This window comes from Oryx dammah, unplaced genomic scaffold (assembly GCF_014754425.2).
Source record: "Oryx dammah isolate SB20612 unplaced genomic scaffold, SCBI_Odam_1.1 HiC_scaffold_26, whole genome shotgun sequence".
Lineage (NCBI taxonomy): Eukaryota > Metazoa > Chordata > Mammalia > Artiodactyla > Bovidae > Oryx > Oryx dammah.
In genome coordinates this window covers 61,393,707-61,411,006 of record NW_024070210.1, presented here as the reverse complement: position 1 = coordinate 61,411,006, position 17,300 = coordinate 61,393,707, and the positions used below count along the sequence as shown (strand labels likewise).

The following is a 17,300-nucleotide window of genomic DNA, read 5'->3' as shown; positions in this document are numbered from 1 at the left end:
TGATCATGCTCCAAAAATAAGCTACAAGGCAAAGAACAGGAGAGAACAGATTTGAGTTCTGGTACTCAGACTCATCAATCAAATAATGACCTCTTGTGTCTTCAGGAGGAGACAGAGCTGCAGAGATTAACAAGGAGTCTATCCTGATGAAAACCTCGCCACATAAAAGATACAATAAAAGTAGAAATAACATTCCCCAGTTTTCCCATTCTTAATCCTTATGGGCTTAGCCATTAAGCCTGTGATGAACTAGGAATATGGTTAATGCCTCATAAGTACTTCCTTCAAAAACCCAATCTCTGGAAACAACCGCAGCCTCTTGTATGTATTATGCAAGAAAAAAATAAGGGGGTTTACAATTTTACCTCAGGAGATGTTGAATGATCAAATATTAAGATATTAAATATGTGGATCCTCCGCTCATGGCCTCAAATAGATTATTTCTTTAGTTTTCTCTCTCTAATCATGGCTATAAAATTCCTTTTTGGATCAAAATGGAGTAACAGGGACTAGATTTACTCTGCCTGAAATAGCAACAATAATACGGAAAAACAAGACAGGAAAAAAAAAAAGAGACTGGTTTTCAAAACACTGGACACCAAGCAATGAAGAAAAGGGAGATAGGAAACAAAAAAGGTGTGCTCTAATACTGCCCAGCTTACTACTTTGACAGTTTTCAAGCTACGGTTCAAGGAGTGGAAACTGAAGTAGAGCCCTCGTATATTCCCTAAGTGGAGGGGACAGAGTTGAGGGTCTGGAGAGATCTAGAAAGCTAGTGTTCACAGGACACAGTAATAGAGAGGCCATCAAAGAGAGAGAATCCAGGAGACTCAGAGAGGGTCAATCTAAAGTGTCTTGACAAATTACTGGTGAGCATACATATGTGAGGAAAGTACCTGAGGTTAAGGAAATAATGATGTAATAAAAAATAGAAGAATAGTTCTTGATGTTCAGGCAAGACTATGAAGGTGTCTTTTCCTACCAGATAAACAGGAAAAATCAATGAATTCATGGAACTTTCAACAGAGAATCCAGGAAGGTCTTGATTCAGAAGCAACAAATAATAAACCCTAGACCGAACACTGCTCTAGATCCACATAACAAATCATAAAGACAAGGTCCAAAAGAACAAACCATTTCCCAGTAACTTAGAACAAAGTTCAAGAATGCAATTTTCAGTCAGTATCAGTTCAGTTCAATCATTCAGTCATGTCTGACTTTTTGTGACCCCATGGACTGCAGCACACCAGGCTTCCCTGTACATCACCAACTCCTGGAGCTTGCTTAAACTCATGTCCATTGAGTAGGTAATGCCATCCAAACATCTCATCCTCTGTTGTCCCCTTCTCCTCCTGCCTTCAATCTTTCCCAGCATCAGGATCTTTTCCAATGAGTCAGTTCTTCACATCAGGTGGCCAAAGCATTGGAGTTTGAGCTTTAGCATCAATCTTTCCAATGAATAGTCAGGACTGATTTCCTTTTGGATGGACTGGTTGGATCTCCTTGCAGTCCAAGGGACTCTCAAGAGTCTTCTCCAGCACCACAGTTCAAAAGCATCAGTTCTTTGGTGCTCAGCTTTCTTTATAGTCCAACTCTCACATCCATACATGACTACTGGAAAAACCATAGCTTTGACTAGACAGACCTTTGCTGGCAAAATAATGTCTCTTGTTTTTAGTATGCTGTCTAGGTTGGTCATAGCTTTTCTTCCAAGGAGCAAGCATCTTTTAATTACATGGCTGCAGTCATTATCCACAGTGATTTTGGAGCCCAAGAAAATAAAATCTGTCACTTTTTTCATTGTTTCCCCATATATTTCCCATGAAGTAATGGGACTGGATGCCATGATCTTAGTTTTTTGAATGTTGAGTTTTAAGCCAACTTTTTCACTCTCCTCTTTCACTTTCATCAAGGGGCTCTTTATTAATGCCTAAGGAAGAACAATTAGGAAATATGAAGTTACCCATATAGTCTTCATTCACATGGAAAAATGTTATAAAGGTACACTTACTTATGTATAGATAATCAGAATATCACTGTGAATAGTCCTTCCTTATGTTAGCATTGAATGATTCATAGGACATAATCCTTATGAATTATTTCTTAGCAAAGCCAAATTTTCAAAGCCTCTTGATAAAACACTCTCTAAAGCAGAAATCATACGTATTTAAAGTACATGAAATCTGGCTCCTAGGAGCACAGTTAACTTCCCTGAATATGGGATTTACCTGAACAGATGCTCTAGTACTTTTATTTGAAGTAGCAAATGAGGCCACATGTATTTTCAGAATTAGCACATATAACAGATGAAAATTGGATGTTGTACCCATTTTCACTGTTATGGGGATTGTGCTATGAAACACCCCAGATGTTACTCTTTGGCAAACAGTTGTTATTTTTTGTTTGGGGCTCAGAAGATTATTTTGTGATTCTGGATATGTACCAAACTTATTCTCCAATCGTCTGGTCTAATTTAGTCAAGCAGATAATACAAATGGACTTCCTTACTAAAAAGGTTATATGTGAAATGACAGTTCACATGGTTTGGGAATCCTTCATGAATAACACTACCTTTCCCATGCACTGTGATGTACTTTATTGTTTAATGAATGATGGTTGTTGGTTGAACAGAAGGCTCCTTGTTCAGCATGGGGACAAATGTCTTAATTTATACTGTGTGTTACAACTTCCTTTGGGCTCTACTAGCTTTCATTATAGTATGAGATTTTAATAGATGCTGCAAAGCAGGTTGCTTCTGTCAACAGTGGTAATTTGTTAGTTTTATTTCTCTTCAGTCTCTCCCATCAGGAAGCTTCCATAAGCCTCTTATAATTATCCATCAGACAGCAGACAGACTAAAAACCACAATCACAGAAGATTAACCAAACTGATCACATGGAACACAACCTTGTATAACTCAAGGAAACTATGGGCCATGCCATGTAGGGCCACCCAAGATGGACGAGTCATGGTGGAAAGTTCTGACAAAATATGGTCCACTGGAGAAGGGAATGGCATACTACTTCAGTATTCTTGCCTTCAGAACCCCATGAACAGTATGAAAAGGCAAAGTGATAGGACACTGAAAGATGAACTCCCCAATTCAGTATGTGCCCACTACGCTACTGGAGAACAGTGGAAAAATAACTCCAGAAAGAATGAAGTGATGGAGCCAAAACAAAAACAACACCCAGTTGTGGATGTGACTGGTGATGGAGGTAAGTCCAATGCTGTAAAGAACAATATTGCATAGGAACCTGGAATGTTAGGTCCATGAAATAAGGCAAATTGGAAGTGGTCAAACAGGAGATGGCACGAGTGGACATCAACATTTAGGAATCATTGAACTAAAATGGACTGGAATGGATGATTTAATTCAAATGACCATAATATCTATTATTGTGGGAAAGAATACCTTAGAAGAAATGGAGTAGCTGTCATAGTCAACAAAAGAGTCTGAAGTGTAGTACTTGGATGAAGTCTCAAAAATTACAGAATGATCTCTGTTTGTTTCCAAGGCAAACCATTCAATATCACAGTAATCCAAGTCTATGCCCCAACCAGTAATGCTGAAGAAGCTGAAGTTGAACAATTCTATGAAGACCTACAAGACCTTCTAGAACTAACACCTCAAAAGATGACATTTTCATTATAGGGGACTGGAATGCAAATTAGGAAGTCAAGAAAAACCTGGAGTAACAGGCAAACTTGACCTTGGAGTACAAAATGAAGCAGAGCAAAGGCTAACAGAGTTTTGCCAAGAGAATGCACTGGTCATAGCAAACACCCTCTTCAACAACACAAGAGAAGACTGTACATGTGGACATCACTAGATGGTCAATATTGACGTCAGATTGATTATATACTTTGGACCAAAGATGAAGCTCCATACAGTCAGCAAAAAGAAGACTGGAAGTTAACTGTGGCTCAGATCATGAACTCCTTATTGTCAAATTCAGACTTGTATTGAAGAAAGTAAGGAAAACCACCAGGCCACTCAGGTATGACCTAAATCAAATCCCTTACAATTATACAGTAGAAGTGACAGATAGATTCAAGGGATTAGATCTGACAGACAAAGTGCCTGAAGAACTATGGATGGAGGTTTGTGACATTGTACAAGAGGCAGTGATCAAGACCATCCCCAAGAAAAAGAAATGTAAAAAGGCAAAATGGTTGTCTGAGGAGGCCTTACAAATTGTTGTGAGAAGATGAGAAAGAAGCTAAAGCAAAGGAGAAAAGGAAAGTTATACCTATTTGAAGGCAGAGTTCCAAAGATTAGCAAGGAGAGATCAGTGATCAATGCAAAGAAATAGAGGAAAAAGATAAAATGGGAAAGACCAGAGATCTCTTCAAGAAAATTAGATATACTAAGGGACATTTCCTGCAAAGATGGGCTCAATAAAGCACAGAAATTGTGTGGACCTAACAGAAGCAGGAGATATTAAAAAGAGGTGATAAGAATACACAGAAGAACTATACAAAAAACATCTTCATGAACCAGGTAACCACGATGCTGTGATCACTTACCTAGAACCAGACATCTTGTGATGCAAAGTCAAGTGGGCCTTAGGAAGCATTACTATGAACAAAGCTAGTGGAGGTGATGGAATTCCAGTGGAGGTATTTCAAATCCTAAAAGATAATGCTGTGAAAGCGCTGCACTCAATATGCCAGCAAATTTGGAAAACTCAACGGTGCCCACAGTACTGGAAAAAGTGTTTTCATTCCAATCCCAAAGAATGGCAACGCCAAAGAATGTTCAAATTACTGCACGATTGCACTCATCTCTCATGCTAGTAAAGTAATGCTCAAAATTCTCCAAGCCAGGCTTCAGCAATACATGAACTGTGATATTCCTGATATTCAAGCTAGGTTTAGAAAAGGCAGAGGAACTAGAAATCAAATTGCCAACATCCACTGGATCACTGAAAAATCAAGAGTTCTAGAAAAACATCTACTTCTGTTTTATTGACTATGCCAAAGCCTTTGACTGTGTGGATCACAAGAAATTGTGAAAAATTCTTAAAGAGATGGGAATACCAGAGCACCTTACCTGCCCCTTGAGAATTCTGTATGCAGGTCAAGAATCAACAGTTAGAGCTGGATGTGGAACAACAGACTGGTTCCAAATAGGAAAAGGAGTACATCAAAGCTGTATATTGTCAACATATATATATATATATATATATATAGTATATAACATATATAAAGTACATCATGTGAAATGCTGAGCTGGATGAAAAACAAGCTGAAATAAAGATTGCTGGAAGTAATATCAATAACCTCAGATATGCAGATTACACCACCCTTATAGCAGAAGGAGAAGAGGAACTAAAGAGCCTCTTGATGAAAGGGAAAGAAGAGAGTGAAAAAGTTGGCTTAAAACTCAACATTCAGAAAACTAAGATCATGACATCTGGTCCCATCACTTCATGTCAAATAGATGGGGAAAGAATGGAAACAATGAGAGACTTTATTTTCTTGGGCTCCAAAATCACGGCAGATAATGACTCAAGCCATGAAATTAAAAGACGATTGCTCCATGGAAGAAAAGCTATGACCAACCTAGACAGCATACTAAAAACAGAGACATTACTTTGCCAACAAAGGCCGATCTAGTCAAAGCTATGGTTTTTCCAGTAGTCATGTATGGATGTGAGAGTTGGACAACAAAGAAGGCTGAGTGCTGAGGAATTGATGCTTTTGAACTGTGGTGTTGGAGAAGACTCTTGAGAGTCCCTTGGACTGCAAGGAGATCCAACAAGTCCATCCTAAAGGAAATCAGTCCTGAATATTCATTGGAAGGGCTGATGCTGAAGCTGAAACTCCAATATTTGACCACCTGATTTGAAGAACTGGCTCACAGGAAAAGACCTTGATTTTGGGAAAGATTGAAGGCAGGAGGAGAAGGGGACAACAGAGGATGAGATGGTTGGATGGCATCACTGACTTGATGGACGTGAGTTTTGAGTAAGCTCCAGGAGTTGGTGATGTACAGGGAAGCCTGATGTGCTACAGTCCATGGGTTTGCAAAGAGTCGGAAATGACTGAGTGACTGAGCTGAACTGAACTTTCTCTTCAAGTATTTATGAGATTGCATCCCTTTTCATAACTTTAATTATTTAATTTGTATTTTTGGTGTTATTTTTTAATTTATTCATTTACAATTCACACTAATTATTGAAGTTTCACAGTGAAATAGGTGCTGTGAAAATATATGTGTTCTAAATTCTTTCATCTTGGTGAGATATTCAAAACTTGTTTCATCTAGCCAAAATACATCAGTTGTAGAATTTTTCCTTTTTGCTTCCACTAATGTCATAAGCAGATAAAGTCCCATTTTTCAACTACTTAAAAACTTCTCTGGGGTATTGAATGGATGTTTCTCACTTTAGTCAGACAGGAGTAATTTTTCCAATCAATAGTCACAATAAAAGTGCCAGAAGTTGCATTTATCTGTTTCAGTAAAGAAACTACAATCAGTGCAGTAATCTATATACAAGCTATTGAATGGAGCTCTATTCTCTGCAATGTCACCCTGATTGAGTACAGCTTCTTTTCCTTGAAAAAGACCAGTTTAGGGCATTCTCATGTAATTGTTCTGTTCAGTTCAGTTCAGTTGCTCAGTCATACCCATCTCTTTGTGACCCCATGGATTACAGCATGCCAGGCTTCCTTGTCCATTACCAGCTCCTGGAGCTTGCTTAAACTCATGTCCAGTGAGTTGGTGATGCCATTTGATTGTTACTAATGCTTTTTCTGTAAGTCAGGGAACCTAACTGATGGTTCTAGTTGAAAGGTGTATCTATACTAATTCTTTATTCAGAACTTAGGAAAATAACTAAAAATTGAAGCTTCAGATTCATTGGACTGTCAGACAAATTCTGACAATGGTATATTTATCACCTGTATTTCATACTTTGCCAGTCTAACTTCGTGGTCACCAGTGTTTTGTATAATCTAGCAGAGAAGTCAGTTTTCACATTGTATGTAATAACCTTCGAAAGATCCGGGTTTTCTCCCTTCCCCAGTATATACAGTTAGTTTGAAAAATTGCAGCAGAGACATTTGGATAAGGATTGAGAATACTTACTTGCAGAGATGTTACAGGGTTCTTTTTCAAGAGAAATCAACTTCTTTTTCAATTTATGCCCTCTGAATCAGAACTAACCAAGAGTTATAAAGTAGATGGAACTTCTATTCACTAGATTTTGTTTTTCCAGGAAAAAAAAAGTTACCCTTGTTGACAATAAAACAAAAAGGTAAAAACCGGGGTAAAACTAGAAACATTTTCAAAATAAAACAAAAGAAAAAGAGAGAAACACACAGGGACAAAGTCAGAGCGATATATAATAATATGGTAGAGTTTCAAGCAAACATTTGGAGAAGACAATGGCAGCCCACTCCAGTACTCTTGCCTGGAAAATCCCATAGATGGGGGAGCCTGGTGGGCTGCAGTCCATGGGGTCGCGAAGAGTTGGACACGACTGAGTGACTTCACTTTCACTTTTCACTTTCATGCACTGGAGAAAGAAATGGCAACCCACTCCAGTATTCTTGCCTGGAGAATCCCAGGGATGGAAGAGGCTGGTAGGCTGCTGTCTATTGGGTCTCACAGAGTTGGACATGACTGAAGCGATTTAGCAGCAGCAGCAAGCAAACATTTCAGTCCTATCCATTGATGTAATGGGGTTTTGTTCACATATTGAAAAAACAGATTTTCAGATTGGCTCAAAAAAGCAAAGCTCATCTCTTTCTCTATCTATAGTCAGTATTTCTGAAATATTAGATATCTGTATATACATACAATACTATAGCAATATGATTATATCTATCTATATGTATATAAATCCTAGCTTACTTCACCAAAGGTACTTCAAAATTTAAATGCAGTCACCACTATAGCAAGAGCCATAACTAGCTCTTAGCTCTTCCTAAATAGAATTTCCTACTAAAAAGAAATGAGGTCTTCCTGGAGAAATGACTGATATCAGGTCTGAGATAGGAAAAGAACAAGGTGAGTCCATGGTGGATATACCTTGTGAGAGAAAGCAAGAGTGTGCTTAAAAATTGGCAGAGGCATATCAAAAAGTTCAGATGAACTGGCTTGAAGGGCTCCCACTGGTCAAATCTGTACAAGTAGAGTATCCAAAGGAATAAATGATGGTAATGGATGTTTAACACTTAAAATAATTCATGAATTCATTATAATTCTCAAAGTTTGGATGGCCGTTTTTCAGAAGAAAACCAACAAAAGCACAGGGAATATGGAATTCTAAAAATCACTATTTTACATTCACCAGTGTAATAACTGATACTCTTAAGGATGCAGGTAATTATAATCAATAAATTTTAAGCCATTCAATAAAAGCTATTAAGGCCAAGTACATTTACATGATCTCAGCTATCACTATGGATCACTAATTAATTGTAGAACCAAAAATGAACCTTACTTTTTTTGGTGGAACACCACCAATTTAGCAAGTAGACCAATTTAGCATCATCAAATGGGTCAGTACTACTGTGTGTATCCTGGTAGAATGTAATATGAAATATAAGATATCATCTCTATGGCATTCTTGCCAAAATATTTAATCTGAATCAAATTATTAGGAATCCATCAAATTCAAACTGCAGAATATTCTACAAAATACCTGGACTAGACTCTTTAAAAATGTCTATGTCATCATAGTTTTAGATGTAAAAAAAAGTTGTGCTTTGACTCTTTTAAATCAAAATGCACTAACAAGAATTAAAACCAAATGTCATGCATGGATTTTGATTGAAACCTGGAGGTTAAAAAAATAGACATAAAGAATATATTTGGGAGAATCTGAGAAATTTGATATGGTTTCCCCTTTCATTTTAAATCAATGCTGAATTTCTTATTTGTGATTCGATTGTATAGAATATGTAATGTAACCAAATACGGATGATGCCCTTCTCTTTAGGAAATACAAATTTAAGTATTAAATGATGAAATGCCATGATATTTGAGATATACTCTTAAATGATTCAGCAAAAAAAGTACATATGTATGATGTGTATGTGTGCAAAGATTGAAAAAGGGAAGAGAGAATGACAAAAAATGTTAATAATACTGAGCCTAGGTAAAGGTTATACACTTGTTAATTATATTATTCTACACGTTTTCTAATATTAAATACATACATCATGAGAAACGCTGGACTGGAAGAAACACAAGTTGGAATCAAGATTGCTGGGAGAAATATCAATAACCTCAGATATGCAGATGACACCATCCTTATAGCAGAAAGTGAAGAGGAGCTAAAAAGCCTCTTGATAAAAGTGAAAGAGGAGAGCAAAAAAGTTGGCTTAAGCTCAACATCCAGAAAACAAAGATCATGGCATCCGGTCCCATCACTTCATGGCAAATAGATGAGGAAATAGTAGAAACAGTGTCAGACTTTATTTTGGGGGGCTCCAGAATCACTGGAGATGGTGACTGCAGCCATGAAATTAAAAGACGCTTACTCCTTGGAAGAAAAGTTATGACCAACCTAGATAGCATATTCAGAAGCAGAGACATTACTTTGCCAGCTAAGGTCCGTCTAGTCAAGGCTATGGTTTTTCCTGTGGTCATGTATGGATGTGAGAGTTGGACTGTGAAGAAGGCAGAGCGCCGAAGAATTGATGCCTTTGAACTGTGGTGTTGGAGAAGACTCTTGAGAGTCCCTTGGACTGCAAGGAGATCCAACCAGTCCACTCTGAAGGAGATCAACCCTGGGATTTCTTTGGAAGGAATGATGCTAAAGCTGAAGCTCCAGTACTTTGGCCACCTCATGCGAAGAGTTGACTCATTGGAAAAGACTCTGATGCTGGGAGGGGTTGGGGGCAGGAGGGGAAGGGGACGACCGAGGATGAGATGGCTGGATGGCATCACGGACTTGATGAACGTGAGTCTGAGTGAACTCCGGGAGATGGTGATGGACAGGGAGGCCTGGTGTGCTGCGATTCATGGGGTTGCAAAGAGTTGGACACTACTGAGTGACTGAACTGAACTGAACTGAAACATAGTATATATATTAGATATTTCTGTATTTTAAAAATTGGAGTATTTTAATGTTAAGAAATATATCCAAAGGTAATATGCTTAATTATCTCACCATAAAAAGACCATAAATATAACAATATCGCTGTCCTTAAGAGCACTTAGTATGTTCTGGAAAATACTCTTTTTGAAAAAACTGTAGACAAAAAAGGAATTGTGAACTATCAATTGTAAGGTTTTAAGCATTTGTCAAACACATTTATCAAACTTTTTTTGTGTGTGCAGGACTATGGACTATATAAAAATCAGTATCATGGACAATATTAAAATTAAAAGAAAATAAGTATTATACCTTAAAAACTTTTAAAATTATCCCCACGTCAAATAATAAATGTTACTCCTACTTTCAGTGATTAAGACGATTTTTCTGTATGTCTTGTATAATATATGAGATTTTAGTTTTTCTGGTTTATTTTTAGGAATTTGCTAATTACATTTTTATGACTCTGTTAACTCATAAAATCATCATTCAAAATATGAACTTAATATTTGATATAAATAAAAAAAAAACTGGTTTCTGCAGTTTATAAGCTCTCAAAGCCTCATTTCTCTCATCTGTAGAATAAGGAAAATAATATTACCTTTTTCATATGTGGATATTATAAATGGAACATTTCATGTAAAATGCATAATATAGTACTTAGCACATTGTCCAGACTCAGTAGTATCATTTATATGACTACTGAGTAGTCAGCAGTTATATAGACATTATTGATTATGCTTGCAGTTATAATATAATCAGTTTAAATATGTTTCTATTCCTTGTTCCTTCAAGATACCAAAATATTTTATCCCTCTTTCCTGTTATCTGTAAACAAATATCTGACAATCTAATTAGAAAATTAATTTTAAGTCATTCAGTTTTTCCCTTGATTGCTTTTCTAGTTATTGAGCACTGGAGTCTCAGATTGCATCCAAATTTTCCACTAAAATATGGGACACTAGAGAGAAAGTTATAGTAATTATAGGAACGTAGTTAATTACGGAGAAGGCGATGGCACCCCGCTCCAGTACTCTTGCCTGGAAAATCCCATGGGCGGAGGAGCCTGGTAGGCTGCAGTCCATGAGGTTGCAAAGAGTTGGACATGACTGAGTGACTTCCCTTTCAATTTTCACTTTCATGCATTGGAGAAGGAAATGGCAGCCCACTCCAGTGTTCTTGCCTGGAGAATCCCAGGGACAGGGGACCCTGGTGGGCTGCCATTTATGGGGTCGCACAGAGTCCGACATGACTGAAGTGACTTAGTAGTAGTAATAGTAGTTAATTAAGGCAAGATATACTCATAGAGTTTGAAGTGCTTTACCTAGGAAGAGATGGAGCAGTTCACTCCCCTTATGAACACACTTTCACATCCTTCCTTGTCTTCATCTGCCTGCTGTCCACCTGCCTGCTGAGAACAGTGACAGTCTTGTCTAGGTAATAGGTGCTATCTCAGTTCAGCAAAAGAGTTGTTCAGTATCGGCTTACTCTCTTCTGCTGCTGTCCTGGACCTATTGCTTGGATCCACATCTCTTATTTTTCCACATACTTTTTTTTAAATCACTTCAGCCATTTATCCTTGCTAATGTATTCATTCCTCCGACTCACTTTGGAGTTTTCTTATTATTCTCCAAGCAATGAACCTCAATTCTGTCTAGGCTAACCTAAAATTTATCTGTATATATATAAATGTATATACACACATACACACACATATTTTATGTTGTGTGTGTGTGCATTTTAAAATAAGTGTCAGAATACTTAAGAAGCTTCCCTACACTCATAGAATTTTGGTGGAGGAAAAACTCAGGATCTAAGGGCAGGATCGAGGTCTATTTCTTGGTGGTCTAACACTCTATTTCTCTATACAGTGCACCATGATGCATTCATTTCCCGTGTAGCTTTTAGCCCATTAGGCTTATAAGAAATTCTGAATTATGGACCGGAAAAGGTCAGTTTTCATTCCAATTCCAAAGAAAGGCAATGCAAAAGAATGCTCAAACTACCACACAATTGCACTCATCTCACATGCTAGTAAAGTAATGCTCAAAATTCTCCAAGCCAGGCTTCAGCAATACATGAACTGTGGACTCCCTGATGTTCAAGCTGGTTTTAGAAAAGGCAGAGGAACCAGAGATCAAATTGCCAACATCTGCTGGATCATGGAAAAAGCAAGAGAGTTCCAGAAATACATCTACTTCTGCTTTATTGACTATGCCAAAGCCTTTGACTCTGTGGATCACAATAAACTGTAGAAAATTCTGAAAGAGATGGGAATACCAGACCACCTAATCTGCCTCTTGAGAAATCTGTATGCAGGTCAGGAAGCAACCGTTAGAATTGGGCATGGAACAACAGACTGGTTCCAAATAGGAAAAGGAGTACGTCAAGGCTGTATATTGTCACCCTGCTTATTTAACTTCTCTGCAGAGTACATCATGAGAAATGATGGACTGGAAGAAGTACAAGCTGCAATCAAGATTGCCAGGAGAAATATCAATAACCTCGGATATGCAGATGACACCACCCTTATGACAGAAAGTGAAGAGGAGCTAAAAAGCCTCTTGATGAAAGTGAAAGAGGAGAGCAAAAAAGCTGGCCTAAAGCTCAACATCCAGAAAACAAAGATCATGGCATCCAGTCCCATCACTACATGGGAAATAGATGGGGAAACAGTGGAAACAGTGTCAGACTTTATTTTTGGAGGCTCCAGAATCACTGGAGATGGTGACTGCAGCCATGAAATTAAAAGACGCTTACTCCTTGGAAGAAAAGTTATGACCAACCTAGATAGCATATTCAGAAGCAGAGACATTACTTTGCCAACTAAGGTCCATCTAGTCAAGGCTATGGTTTTTCCTGTGGTCATGTATGGATGTGAGTGTTGGACTGTGAAGAAGGTCGAGCACCGAAGAATTGATGCTTTTGAAGTGTGGTGTTGGAGAAGACTCTTGAGAGTCCCTTGGACTGCAAGGAGATCCAACCAGTCCATTCTGAAGGAGATCAGCCCTGGGATTTCTTTGGAAGGAATGATACTAAAGCTGAAGCTCCAGTACTTTGGCCACCTCATGCGAAGAGTTGACTCATTGAAAAGACTCTGATGCTGGGAGGGATTGGGGGCAGGAGGAGAAGGGGACGACAGAGGATGAGATGGCTGGATGGCATCACTGACTCGATGGACCTGAGTCTGAGTGAACTCCGGGAGATGGTGATGGACAGGGAGGCCTGGCGTGCTGCGATTCATGGGGTCGCAAAGAGTTGGACACGACTGAGCAACTGAACTGAACTGAACTGAATATGAATAGAAATTATAATCATAAACTTTAATGCAGGTGTTGTGTTTAGAGGTTATACAGTTCATATTTTCTGTCAAGGAAGCAACTGCATCTGACAGAACACAGTTCCAACTTTTATTTACAGCCTACAGAAAGAACTCCCCCCGCCCTGCAAACCACACATATCAGCACGTACTTTGGGGACAATTTCTATTCTTAGACAAAAGTATTTCCTTACTTTAAATTGCTCTCAGTTTTCTCATACATCTATTATGAGCTTAATTTACTTATATATGGCTAATTTGCTAATATACATGAAATAGTTTCAAATTGTCTTTCTAGCTCTCTCTTTTACCTGTATATTCAAATTAGGTAAGAGACACAGAAAAGATTCCAAATCTGTGTAGACAGGTGATGACAGATAGATAGATTAAAAATGTACACTAAGCAAACAAGACTCCAAAACACTAGAAGAGGATGAAGGAATTCAAATTTTAACCACATTTGAATCAAAAATCTCATAATCTACTTTTGCCTCAGCTTCTTTGCAATACCTAAACAGCTATTTCCCACCTGAAAAAAATGTATCAACTTGACGTATCCTCAGCTGGAACAAATTACAGTTTGGTTTCTGCCTTGAAATATTTGGAGAAATGTTTTCTATAGGATTGTACTATTTACTTTATTTGCTGAAAAGCAATATGCTATGTTTATGTAGTGAAAGTGAAAGTCACTAAGTCGTGTCCAACTCTTTGTGACCCCATGGACTAGTCCATGGAATTCTCCAGGCCAGAATACTGGAGTGGGTAGCCTTTCCTTTCTCCAGGGAACCTTCCCAACCCAGGGATTGAACCCAGGTCTCCCACATTGCAGGCGATTCTTTACCAGCTAAGCCATCAGGGTATCCCAAGAAGTGTGTACCTTATCCCTTCTCTAGTGGATCTTCCCGACCCAGGAATTGAACTGGAGTCTCCTGCATGGCATGTAGATTCTTTTCCAGCTGAGCTACCAGGGAATCTTGGTGTTTATGTATTTTCCCACAATTTATAAGACATATGCCTGTCTTTATTATTCCCAAACACAATGTGTTATAGTACTTTTATTTATCATTATTATTACTGTAAATATGTTTTGGTTATTATATAGTTACCTCAAAAATGTTGAGGCATCTCAGACATTCCTAACAGGCCAGCATCAAATTAAAAGTATAAAAAAGAATAATGAAATAAAACATATGTTTTACCATTTTAAATCAAACCAGAGAATACCATATAGCCTGCTATTCTGAAACTTAAAGAACCCCAAGTATATCTTATAAAATGGGCTTAACTTTTACTTTCTGATTCTGATATTGTATGAATTATTAAGGGAATGCTGTAGAAGTGAAGACAGCTCCTATATCCAAAGAACACACTAGTTTTACTGTTGAGATATTACTCACTATGCTATATTATTTCCATAGCATATCTAAAGTTTTAAGCTTCACACAGCTGCAGCAAAGAGGTGAGGTGAGAAGGACACTGGTGAATAAATTGACATGTCCATACTAAGCCAGGAAAAGCATTTAAAATACAATGGGGTTCCTTTTTACAATAGTATCTTCTCTAAATAATGGAAGAGAGGATTTGATGTATTTCATTTATAAACATTTTACTTATTTCTTTATTCAGAAATCTCAGCAGCATCATATTAATTCAGAATAAAACATTTTCATCAATACTTGTAACACTGAATAGAGTGAAGATGTGATACAATATATAGTTAAAGAAAAGATTTTCCATGCCACCATTGCTTCTTACAAAATAATTTTGGTTCTTTTCCAATTGTGTCATTTGCTGAACATATTTCATGTGCATAAATAGAAACTGTTGGCCTCCCTTACCCTGAGAATGTTCATTCACTACCTAATCAAAACTCTCTGTCTTTTATTCTATTTGCTTCTTTCTATTTATCAGTACAGTTTGTTCTTACTCTCTGGTGGATCAAATAAGACTCATTCTTGTAAAAATATGTACCCTATTGAAACTTCATTTGCAAAATAGTCAAGCAATATTAATTTTCATTTCATCTCATTTACATGATTCAATTACAGAGACACAATTTCATAAAATTTTGAATTGCAAATTATCTATATTTTAATTTTTAATTATAAAATTAGTATATTATTATACTAAAAATAAAACACACAATTCACCTAACAATAAAAACTTAGTTTATGTCCTTCCATGTCTATCTTTTAATCACACAAACATATTCACACCATATATACTTATGTGGGAAGTTTGTTTGTGGACTTTTTCCAAAATCAAATTATACTACAGATATTTCTGAATACTCCTTTTTATTGTATCATGTTTTTAATGAATATCCTTACAAATTAGTAGATAAAGATATAATACAATATTTTCTATTTCCTTTTGCAAATAAACAGGTATGGTGGTAGTTTAGCTGCTAAGCAATATCCGACTCTTGCTACTCCATGGACTGTAATCCACCAGGCTCCTCTGTCCATGGGATTTCCCGGGCAAGAATACCAGAGTGAGTTTCCATTTCTTTCCCCAATAAATAGGCATATATAGGATTTATTTGCATAAATAATCAATATAGTTGATTGATTAGTTTTTTGTTGTTGCTGTTTTTTTATTTTACTTATTAAAATGGCTTCTCTGCTTCTCTCCTTCTTGATCTTCATTCTTCTTGTTAATTATCTGAATTAACAAAGAGTTATATTCTTTAGTACTTTTAAACACACATGTATCTATGTGTGCATACGTGCTCATTCACCCAGTCATGTTTGACTCTTTGGGACCACATGGACTGCAGCCCGCCAGTCTCCTCTGTTGATGGGATTCTCCAGCAAGAATACAGAGATGGTTGCCATTTCCTACTCCAGATATATCTATGCACATAGATACAAATACGTAATTATTTTCTTCACTGTACAATAGCTACGTAAAAAAATCTAAGCCCATATTAGTGGATGTGATCTATAATTTACATTGATTAGCTTCAAAATAATTCTAACACAGTTCAAGTGTAACTTCTTATAATGAAGAGGCTAAAAAGCCAGCACTACATTTTCCTAATTCATCTGTAGGTAGTACTCTGATTTGGGTGATGGATATATGCAAAGTGTTCATTTTTCTGATATGTTTCAGGGTAACTGCAGTAAGTTTTGGGAGTTTGCAGCTTTGGCAGCACCTTCCTGATTCCTCAAGATCTTAATCATGGCTCTCTTGTCTTGTCAGTTTAGTAGCATGGTTTTGGGAAACAGTGATATGCTGAAGCAACCTCATATCAGTTGGTCAGCACTGGAGAGGTAGCTGTGTGGTGCTGGAGTGACTTTGAGGAGATACCTCACGTCCAAGGGCAAAGGAGAAGCCCCAGAAAGATGGTGGGAGGGGTGAAATCCTGTTTATAATCAAACACCATACCTGCCAGAGATGCTTAGAGGGTTCAAACATACCTTGTGTGCACCAGGACCCAGAGACTGAGGCAGAACTGTGTTTGAGTGTCTCCTGAAGAGGTACGGGTCAGCACCGGACTGCTGCAGAGGCAGGGGCTCTGGGTGCAGTAGACCAGGATATGGTATAATGCTCTTGGAGGAGGTCACCATTAACCCCAGCATAGAGCCACCAAAACTTACACAAGACTGGGGAAACAGACTCTTGGATGGCACAAACAAAACCTTGTGTGCACCAGGACCCAGGAGAAAGGAGCAGTGACCTCACAAGAGACTGACCCAGACTTGCCCGTGAGGGTCCAGGAGTCTCTGGTGGAGGCATGTGTCAGCAGTTGCCTGCTGTTGGGTTGGGGGCACTGAGTGTAGCAATGCCTGCAGGAACCTTTTGAAGGAGGTTCCCATTATTTTCATTACCTCCAATAGTTTGGCCTCAGGTCAAATAATAGAGAGGGAACACAACCCCACCCATAAACAGAATTGGATTAAAGATTTACTGAGCATGGCCCT

At 37.8% G+C, this 17,300-nt stretch overlaps 1 long non-coding RNA gene across 1 annotated transcript; it reads right to left on the bottom strand.

The window, feature by feature from the left end:
• Positions 1 to 3,007: 3,007 nt before the first annotated feature.
• On the bottom strand, positions 3,008 to 17,051 carry LOC120853141. The gene is made up of 4 exons (XR_005718721.1): positions 16,944 to 17,051; positions 15,346 to 15,355; positions 13,474 to 13,476; positions 3,008 to 3,019 (listed from the first exon to the last, which is right to left on the bottom strand). It is a non-coding gene; the product is annotated as an uncharacterized LOC120853141 (long non-coding RNA).
• Between the last annotated feature and the right edge of the window lie 249 nt (positions 17,052 to 17,300).